The sequence below is a fragment of the Pempheris klunzingeri genome, chromosome 9 (genome assembly GCF_042242105.1).
Source record: "Pempheris klunzingeri isolate RE-2024b chromosome 9, fPemKlu1.hap1, whole genome shotgun sequence".
In the NCBI taxonomy this organism is placed as follows: Eukaryota; Metazoa; Chordata; class Actinopteri; order Acropomatiformes; family Pempheridae; genus Pempheris; species Pempheris klunzingeri.
Window position 1 is genome coordinate 4,349,636 of NC_092020.1, and position 9,508 is coordinate 4,359,143.

Genomic DNA, 9,508 nt, shown 5'->3' on the forward strand with positions numbered 1-9,508 from the left:
TGTCAAGGCTGTTGGTTGTTTGTTTACTGCAGATATGCAATGACACTCCTTTTACCCTGACTCCGCCGCTATGTGTGGCAGAGAGAGAGAGAGAGAGAGAGAGGTCAGGTGATGATTTATGACCGCGATGCTGCATTCCACAACAGGATGATTAATCTCTTCTGGGAACACTTCACGAGTACAAGTTTAACCTACCTCGGCCTTGCACACGCGTGCACGCACACACGCCATTCTGCACACAAATACACAAAATGCATGACGCACGCTCTGCATGCCTGACAAGCAAGACATAAACGTAGGGGCAGAGTGCACGTAGGTGCTTTTGTATGCAATTCATGTGCAAACCCCCCCCCCCCCCACACACACACACACACACGTGCACACTCGGACAACCCCCACCCCCACATACACTCATCCCCTCTCTTGGTCTCTGCCTCCCTTGTTCATTCTCTTTTTTCTCTCTCCTCACTGACCTCAGTGGTGCAGTGTCTCACATTCACCCCTCTCCTCTTTCACCTCATCCATTCATCACAAACAGTCACAGATGCTCACACTCACACACAGAGAAGAGTGTGAGAAAGGGAGGGAGAGAACGAGTGAGAGAGCCTCTGTATAAGGCCACTTGGCTCCTGTACCAGTGAGCATAAGGCTATAGGATTAGTGCTGCTAGGTGCTAAAAGCTTCAGTGTCTTAATAAGCACAGAGAAAGACAGGGGCTGGCTGTATCGGTGTGATACAGCTGTGTGTCTGTGTGTGTGCACACAAGTGTGCATATTCAGGTGCTCTGCACAGGTACAAATACTCTTTGGCAGTCCTGGGCCAGCACATTGAGAGGATAAGTGTAAATACCACAGGCTGCATCTGAAGCTCTATTACAAGAGCACACTTCAACGAATTGTTCCACAGTTATACTCATTGAATCACAGAGGGTGGTTGAACACATCTTTATTGTAATGAAGTCATTTAAAGTAATGGAGAGCATTTACAGTCAACTGTAGCTTAGATTCTCATGATTTTGTCATTACGGCTTCCCTTTCTCTTTGTCGAGCCTGCTCTCACTCTGACATAGTATGTCTTTCTCTCTAGTGACCAGCTTTAGTCTGTGAACACAGTGACCTTCTCCCTCTCGAGAGGGGATTTGTTTATAGAAATGGGATTGCAGCAATTGCACAATTTTTGGAGAACTGCTGTTTTAAATCAAATAAAATGTTTTTACTCAGACCTCATCCTCTGGCATATAAATTTAGATTCATGAGTTAGGAGTGTGGAAAGAAAAAATCAAGAAAAATGTAGGAACCAGAACGACACAGCAGTTGATAAGCTTTCAGTAATGATTGTTTTTTTTGTATCAAATGCTGTATATGACAGGAAATACTCCTTGAACACCTACTCTATCAGCAATACAAAGAAAAGCAACCAGTGTATATGTTTGCAGAGCAGCCTAACAAACTCACATTCTAACAAAGATGTCAGTCAAAAATATTAAAATGTATTAAATTTATATTAAAAATGTAATGCTGTGCATAATGTGAGTAGTTTTCCACACCACTGCAGGCCACAGTAAAAGGGCTGTTACCCTACTGAGGAGCTGGAAGTGTGCAGCCTGCAACTCTTAATCTAACAAGAATTAGAGCGAGAAAAATGAGAACAGGAATATTTTTTTGGGTCCCGTCACTCTCTGCAATATTTTAAACATATCGACCATCACAAAGTCCAAAGAATGGCCATTGTCTTATTTTGTAGACGCGTTTTAGACGAATGATTGCTGTCAGAACTTACCTCAGCGACGAATCCAGTGGCTGCAACGAAAGCCATATATGTTTTGCAAATTGGATGCTTTAATGTGACTGAGTCCTAATAGGAAATGTCAGCTTTGTATAAGCAGTAACTTCATACAGCTGTGATAAGGCTGTAGGGGAGTGAACAGTAAGCAGGCTGATATTACTGAGATAAAATAAGAGTAGGTTACATAGAATGTGAAGGCAATATCAATCAAATGCAGAAATGGTGGATTGATAATAAAAACAACTGCATAGTAATACAGTAGGCTAAATTCATCACATCAAAAAAATCTAAATTTATTGCAGAAGTCATGAAACGCCACATATACATCCACATGCAAACTCCCACTCCATATGTGTCGCTGTCACACATGATGCTAACTGCAATTAAATAGCCAGTAGATCCTGCCAGATTGCAACCTATTTCATTAACTAATGGTTATACTTATGTAATCATGTCTACAATACCAGGAATTTCAACATACATTCAATCCATCCATCCATCTATTGTCTATACTGCTTATCCCTCAGGCCGGAGCCAATCCCAGCTGATTTTGAGCAAGAGGTGGGGTACACCCTGGACTAGTCACCAGTCAATCGCAGGGCTTATATATTCAATCATATATATTAAAATGTCATATATACAATGGTGTCACCGCTGCTATAATGGCCTGCCCAACATGAGATGACTTTCTGATTAAATAGTCAATAGACTGACTAACCTGCATAATTAGTCTGTAAGCACTATACTTCACAATGCTCAGTGAAGGACGAATACCAGCTGGCTAAAGAAAAGTTCAATAAGTCATATCTAAACTCACGCAAGCGTGTGTGCACGTGGCTCCACCTCAGTTCATACCACAGGCTGTGTCCATTATCAAATGTGAGGATTGGGGAGAGCAAAAGAGTACTGTATGAGGGAGAGAGAATGGCAGAGAGAGTAATGTAATCCTTTGTGAAAGTGCCATCATATCACCCAACCCCACTCAATCTCCTCACCAGCTACAGAATAGATGAATGTCCTGGATGATTCTAATCTCATCACACACATACACACACACTATATACACACATGTAGACACACTCACACAAGCCCAAACAGAGAATGACTTGTCTGCACCATTCATATCTTATGTTTGCAAAGAGATGATGAATAGTAATAACATGAGTGGAGGTTGTGTTGTCATTGTGCTTAAAAATACCCTCCGAGACATTTGTGTGTGTGTGTGTGTGCGTGTGCATGTCTTTTTTCGCGTGCGAGTTTGGTGTGTGTGTGTGTGTGTGTGTGTGAATGTTATATTTGAATCGTCTAGTTAGAACATCCGTGCTTAAGGTTAATTCCTCAGCTTTAAATTGCAAGCAGGTGCCGTCCCGCCTTAAGATTTCGTTTTGTTTGTGTCAGTGTCGAGTCCTGATGGGCCCCTGCTGTGGATAATAAGGACATGTCGCCTCACTCTGTGGGTGTGGGTGTGTGGGTGTGTCTAGCCAGAGTGGTCTAGGCACTAGATGTCCTCTAGTCCAGTCCACTGTCTTGTCACACTGCTATCACTCCCAATTGATTTAAGAATATATCGGATAAGGCCTGACGATGGGTTTGGGAGCCGTGCTGTGAAGTTATCTGAGCCTTTTGAAGTTTGAATTGTACCTTTTTGAAATATGTTGTATTTGATGTTCACATTGAGGATTTACATTTGCCTGATTAAACGTAAAGCCGTTTTTATAGCTTGTTTGGCTTTGACTCAAGACACCATGCTGGTAATTGGTATGTGTTGTGACTAAACTGATCAAGGGATGAATTTTCAACTCCATCCCTAGTGACACCAATCAGACCAAAACATGAAGTATTTACTGCTATATTAATTTAAAATGTATGCAAGATGGTTTCTTAGATACCACAGTTGTATTGCATTTGTAATGTTGCAATTGACGTTTTTTTTTTACATTTTATAACAAGTATTTTATATGGTCAAAAACTCTCTGTCTGTCACAGCAGTTGGAATTATGCTGTTGTTTACTTATTACAGTATCAATTGATTATCATATTTGACTTGAGAATCAGCTATGTTGCTCCTAATTTAAGTGGTTAATAAACAATTAGTCCTGCTGCGACTTGTAAGAGAGTTGAATTAGAATCAGGAAAAGTGAAGGCTGAGTGATGTGACACCTCTAATATAATCGAATCCTCTCTAATGGCAGTTTTTATTATATGTGCAAAGGTGTTTAGATGAAGTCACATGGCACGATTAACTACATTTAGAACTTTGTTCTTTTTGGTGACCATTTGTTAAAATGTATTAAATGTAGTAAATAAGAAAGCAGCAGAAATATAATAATTTATATAATGGTTCTAAGTGCACTGAGTGCCTCCTTCCTGGTCTCGAGCATAACCTGACCTGCTCGGTTCAGCAGAATTGGTTTGTAACCAGACGTGATTGGTTTTAAATTTTCCGGCACGGATGCAAACAAAAAAATTATGTTTAAAAAAATTTAATTCCTTTGCTTTATACAAGTGCAACCACCCCTTAGCCTAACCATGTTAAGTCGAGCTTGTTCTTACAGCTCTGCTGCATTTAGACAAAAAAGCGAAGCTATTGGCTGTCCTATGAAACTATGAATATTATCAAGGATCATCATGCATCTTTTGAGCTAATCTAAACCATTATCACAATATCAAGCATGTTTGATTGTGTTAGAACGGTCTTACACTAGGTCTGACTGAGTCCTACTCCTCAGGTGCTGTGACAGCAGAGTAAAATCTGTGAAATAGCCTCCAGATTGGGGATTTGTCTAAAACTGAAATCACTTCACATATGTGTGGGGTCAGTATAAGATATGTGGAAAGGCTCAAGTGCAATTTTGGTATAAAAATTAGGCCTTCGTCTTAAAGTACTCAGACTACGTCTTAGTGCAAACACTCGCATCCTGTGCTATTTTCATGGATTTGGTTTCATGGATTTTCATGGATTTAGTTTGTGAAGGCGCATTGACATAATCACTTAAACTGCCTTCATGTTTATTATGTCTGCCGGTATTTCATTTTCCTCAGCATGGATTTTATAACCCAAAAAGGAGCTAAATCCAGCAAGAGTTTCAAGCAGAGTCATTAAATCAGAGGACGGTGGGATCCTGTGGATTCATTGGGCAAAGATAATACCCGTCCATCAAAGATCTCAAGGACGCTGTAGATTTTCTCTCCTCCCTAGCCACCTGAAGTCAGAGCAATCTGTTCCTTCCATCTCAACTTCGAAAGTGTCAGAATGCATCAATATTTTTTTTCTCAAAAAAATCATATTTCTGCCTGCGTAATTGAAATAAGCACCTTGAGCACACCCAGGTGTTTTCAGTTAGATGACGTCAAAAACTATGAACATCAATCTCGCAACCACTTGATTCTACGATCAGTTCTGACAAAATGTTTCATTTCCTGTCAACACAAATCTGAGATCGACGTTTTGAGGATAAAGCCTTGGAATCCAGCACAGTGATATACCTGGACATTTTCATTGTTATGAACAACATTACATTTGTCTCCTGAGTTTTCATTATTGAATCTGCTTCTCTCCATACTGCTCCGACCAGATACTTTAATATTTTTGGCACATCTGCCAGGGTGAAAACAGTGCTCTGGGTTCATTTGAGCCATATGTATGTGGGGAAAAGAAGAAAAATAATCAAAAATACATGAACGTGGAGGATGAGGTGCTATCATTGTTCCTATGGATGTTGTTGCTGATGAGTTATGGCTCTATGGCTAATGACCTGCGTTGCATCACATCACGTCTGTCTCATCTGTGAATTCCATCTCTAATAAAAAAGCGTGCACAATAAAATCTGAATACTAATCGTAAAAAAAAAGAAAGAAAGAATCAGCAAAAAAAAATAATTTGACTGCATTCAAGACATGTTTTTGTTCCATAGCCAGGATTACGGTGGGGCTTTTAAACTGTTAGATTCCCGCTGCTTTTTAATATCTTGTGTGATCTATTTGTGTCCTAAGCTGCTAATAGCTGGGGGGAATCAGAGGAACACAGCAGGGGTGGTGCTCGCATAATGGATTGGTTGGTTATTTTATGTTTCTCCCCCAAAAAGAGAGAGGATTGGGAATTTGTCTTTGCCTCCTTCCTGTATTCATCACTTCTGTCTCAGTTTTACTAGAATACGGAGGCTTGTTTGGAGTGGTAGCACTATAAAAATATCAGCCTGGCGTTCTAGTTTAGAGGCATGGGCTCCGCTGGTGTTAGCTCAAGCCAAGACACGACATTAAGCACAAGGTGAGGAATTCAGTTCAGGATGGAATTTCAGGACTCTGCACTCACCATCGGCAAGAGGATATCACACGGGGTGAGCTGAACTTGAGGAACACTGGCCCAGTGGGCGAGAGTGATTTCTGAAGCAGCGAAAACCGTATTCTCCATTTCACAGTCACAGCGCTGGCACAGCTGTGATAACAATGTGCCCTAGACCCGACTTATGTTCTTATTTATTCGGTGTGCCCCACAGTTGCCTGTCGATTATTCCGAGAAAAAGTAATTGCTAACAATGTACGTGCACACATTCCCTTCCCTTTCACTTGCGCTCCGACTCTTCGTCAGTGCAGTAAAGCAGAGCTAGAGCTGATATGCATAATCACACATTTTGAGATGGGTGAGAGAGGGAGAGCTATTTTGAAAACCTCTTCCTGACAACTCAGAATAATTTTGGAACTTTTCAGGACAATCATGCTGCTAATTCTGCATTAATTAGTGATTAGCTATGAAAAGCCAAAACAAGTTAATGGCTGTTTTCGGGAGGGAAAAGAGCGCTGCAAAGTGGGTTTTCCTCATTCAGTTCCGCATGACAAGAGAGGGAAAGAGTAGCTGGGAGATTTTTCTGTGCAATTCTTGATCATCTGTAGGGACCAAACAGTTCTCCATAGCAAATACTAAAGGCTGTTATGTTGGTCGATGTTGCATAAATGTTTTGGAATCGCGGTGCTTCTTATGGGCGAGACCAAGTCTCAGTGGACCAATTTGCCCGGTCTTATAATGGCATCTCTTATGCTCCAGTCTACATGAAAATAAACAAGTCTGTAAAAAGGGAAATTAAATGAACTGCATTATTGCTTATTCCCAAAGAAACAAATCGATCTCTTTATGACATTCAATCTACAAAGCAAGGCGGTAGTTATTTTACGGCAGTTACCATAAACAAACTAGTGAACCAGATTTTATGACCTTACGTTTCCACATTGTGGGTGGAGTTCTAAAACGGAACTACTGGCCAAACCTGGGATTAATGTGCAGGTAGAGGTGTGTGTGTGTGCGTGTTTGTGTCTGAGGGAGATTGTGTGTGATCTCTGTCGTAGCTGTGAAGTATGGCTGATTCCCTGATCCAGCAGGTTAAGGAGGGCTTTGGCTCTGCGTGTGACCCATCTGGACTGCTTTCCGGGTTTCAGCCTCATCCCTGGACTGCCATTGGAGCGCTGGAAGCTCATCTCCACTGCCTTTACTCAATTCAGACCTTCAGCATTACAACTGTAACAAAATTTTATTGGTCATTGACACACTTTACCTCTGAAGATTTTACGTGACCCATGAGCGTTTGTGTGTGTAATCCAGTGACAGATGTGGTTTTCGACTCGTGTCAACACACACACACAGAAATAAAGACCACAGATGGATAACTCAAATTATATTTCCATATTTTTCTATGCTGCTATAACGCTGATCCCCTTCAATCTGTTGTTGGTGACTTTAGCTCCTGTCCAAATATCGTATCTCCTCTGTTTTTTCTGCCCATCTTATCTCAGAGCTCAAGCTTGATGTGACCTCCTACACACACTATGTGAGCCAAAGAGGATCAGCACTCAGATCCACTCAGATTACCACCTTCTTTGTCGCTGTCTCTCTCCATGTACACACACAGACACACACACATATATATATAGATAGATATATAGATATATAGATAGATTGAGCTTTTTTTTCCTGTCTACCTTGTGATGAGTGATGAATGGGTACTCAATCCAGAAGTTACATCTGGACAAGGACAAATAGTACAAGAGGCACACACACAGACAGACACCGCTGCAGGGCAGGGTAACATTTGAGGGGCAGGATAATGTCAGCTGACCAAGGCCTTGGTGGCTCCCAGTCATCCATGGCTGCCAACTTCACTAACATCAGCTCCACTCCACAGTAATAGGACAAAGGCGGCCTGCTTTTTTCCGCAGCTTTTAATGGAGGAGCTCGTCTGTGAGTGTGACAGAGAGACAGAAAGAGGAGAGGAGGAGCGTAGTGAGCATCAATGGGATTTTGTGTCTTTTTTTGTCACTTGAAGGGACACACCAGCATGTAGCAGGACAATGGGAGTATGGGGATTCAGAGATGGCAGCAACATGGTCTTGACCTGGTTGTCGGGCTGAGCAACACATTTTACCACACTATTATGTTTTCAATATATGTCAGTTTCAATTTTTATAATTTTATAAATCAAAACACTGTTTATGTTGAGCACAAAATGCCCCCTAAAGGGGAACTGCACCAATTTTACACATCAAAGTCTGTTTACAGGACAGCACTTGGGGAGTACTGCAAATGTGAAAAAAGTTGCATAGGGACAAAGTCTAATAAATTGCCTGAAGTGGTGTCACTTGAAACTATAACTTTGAAACTGAATTAAAGTGGGGCGCTAGAGGAAAGTGAGCTTACTGGACCTCAGTAGACCGCTCCTCACCTCTCCCTGAGGCTCGTGGCTACATTAGCTGCTACAAGCATAACATACCATTGCACTGTGAGTAATGTGGGTGCCAAATTTTGACAACAAAGAAGAATGCATGAAATAGAGAGGATGATGTCTGTGGTTCTGCTGCAATGACTTTGAAACATTTTTTCTTTTTTAAAGAACTGTCCACGATGAGTCCAAAATTATTATTATTAATAATAATAATATAATTATTATTTTAGAAGTGCCAGTGCTTAATTGGTGCAATCATCTTTTACCTTTAAATACCCTGAAAAATATCCAATAATTGTGTGAGCTCCAAACAGAATATATTCAATTGAAAAAAAAAAAAAAAGATCTAAACATAAACAAAAATCTTCAGTCGTGTCACTCTACATCCATATAATTGTGTTGAAATGTTTGGGAGTATATCCAGAGTCAGTTATTTTCAGCAGGTCTTTTGTCACTAAGTAGCAAAAGCACGTGTGATGTATTAGTGGGGATGGGTCTAATTACAGGTATGAGCGCAAGTGCCTGAGAGTGCTATTTGTTAGCACAGTTTTGGCTTTGTTAATAGTATCCAAGACCTATGTGTTTCATGTCTCACTGTAAGTAACGTCAGCCCATCCCAGTTCGGGCCTGATGCATCCACTGTGCTGTCAAACAGGGCTTTAGATCGCCAAAGTATCGCTAAACCACAGATGGCTTACTGTCGCGCTTATCCACAACAGCTTTTTATATTTAGGGACATTTTGACTGTAGGGTAGGGAAGGGAGTGCTCATCTAACGATCCAACTTCTAATTCCAACTTTGGAAAATTACTTAAAATCTGCCACATGATTGGTCAGACAGTGCTTTTATTTTTGTGTTGGTATGGGTAAACAGTATGTAGTCAGTAACTTATCCGCAGTATACCGATGTGTGTGTTCATGTGTGTTATTTACGTCTCGATCATGTGTTTGATGCCGCCCCTACACTGTACCTCTGTTGCTGTGTCTCAGCCGAAAATGCTGCAAATATGTACC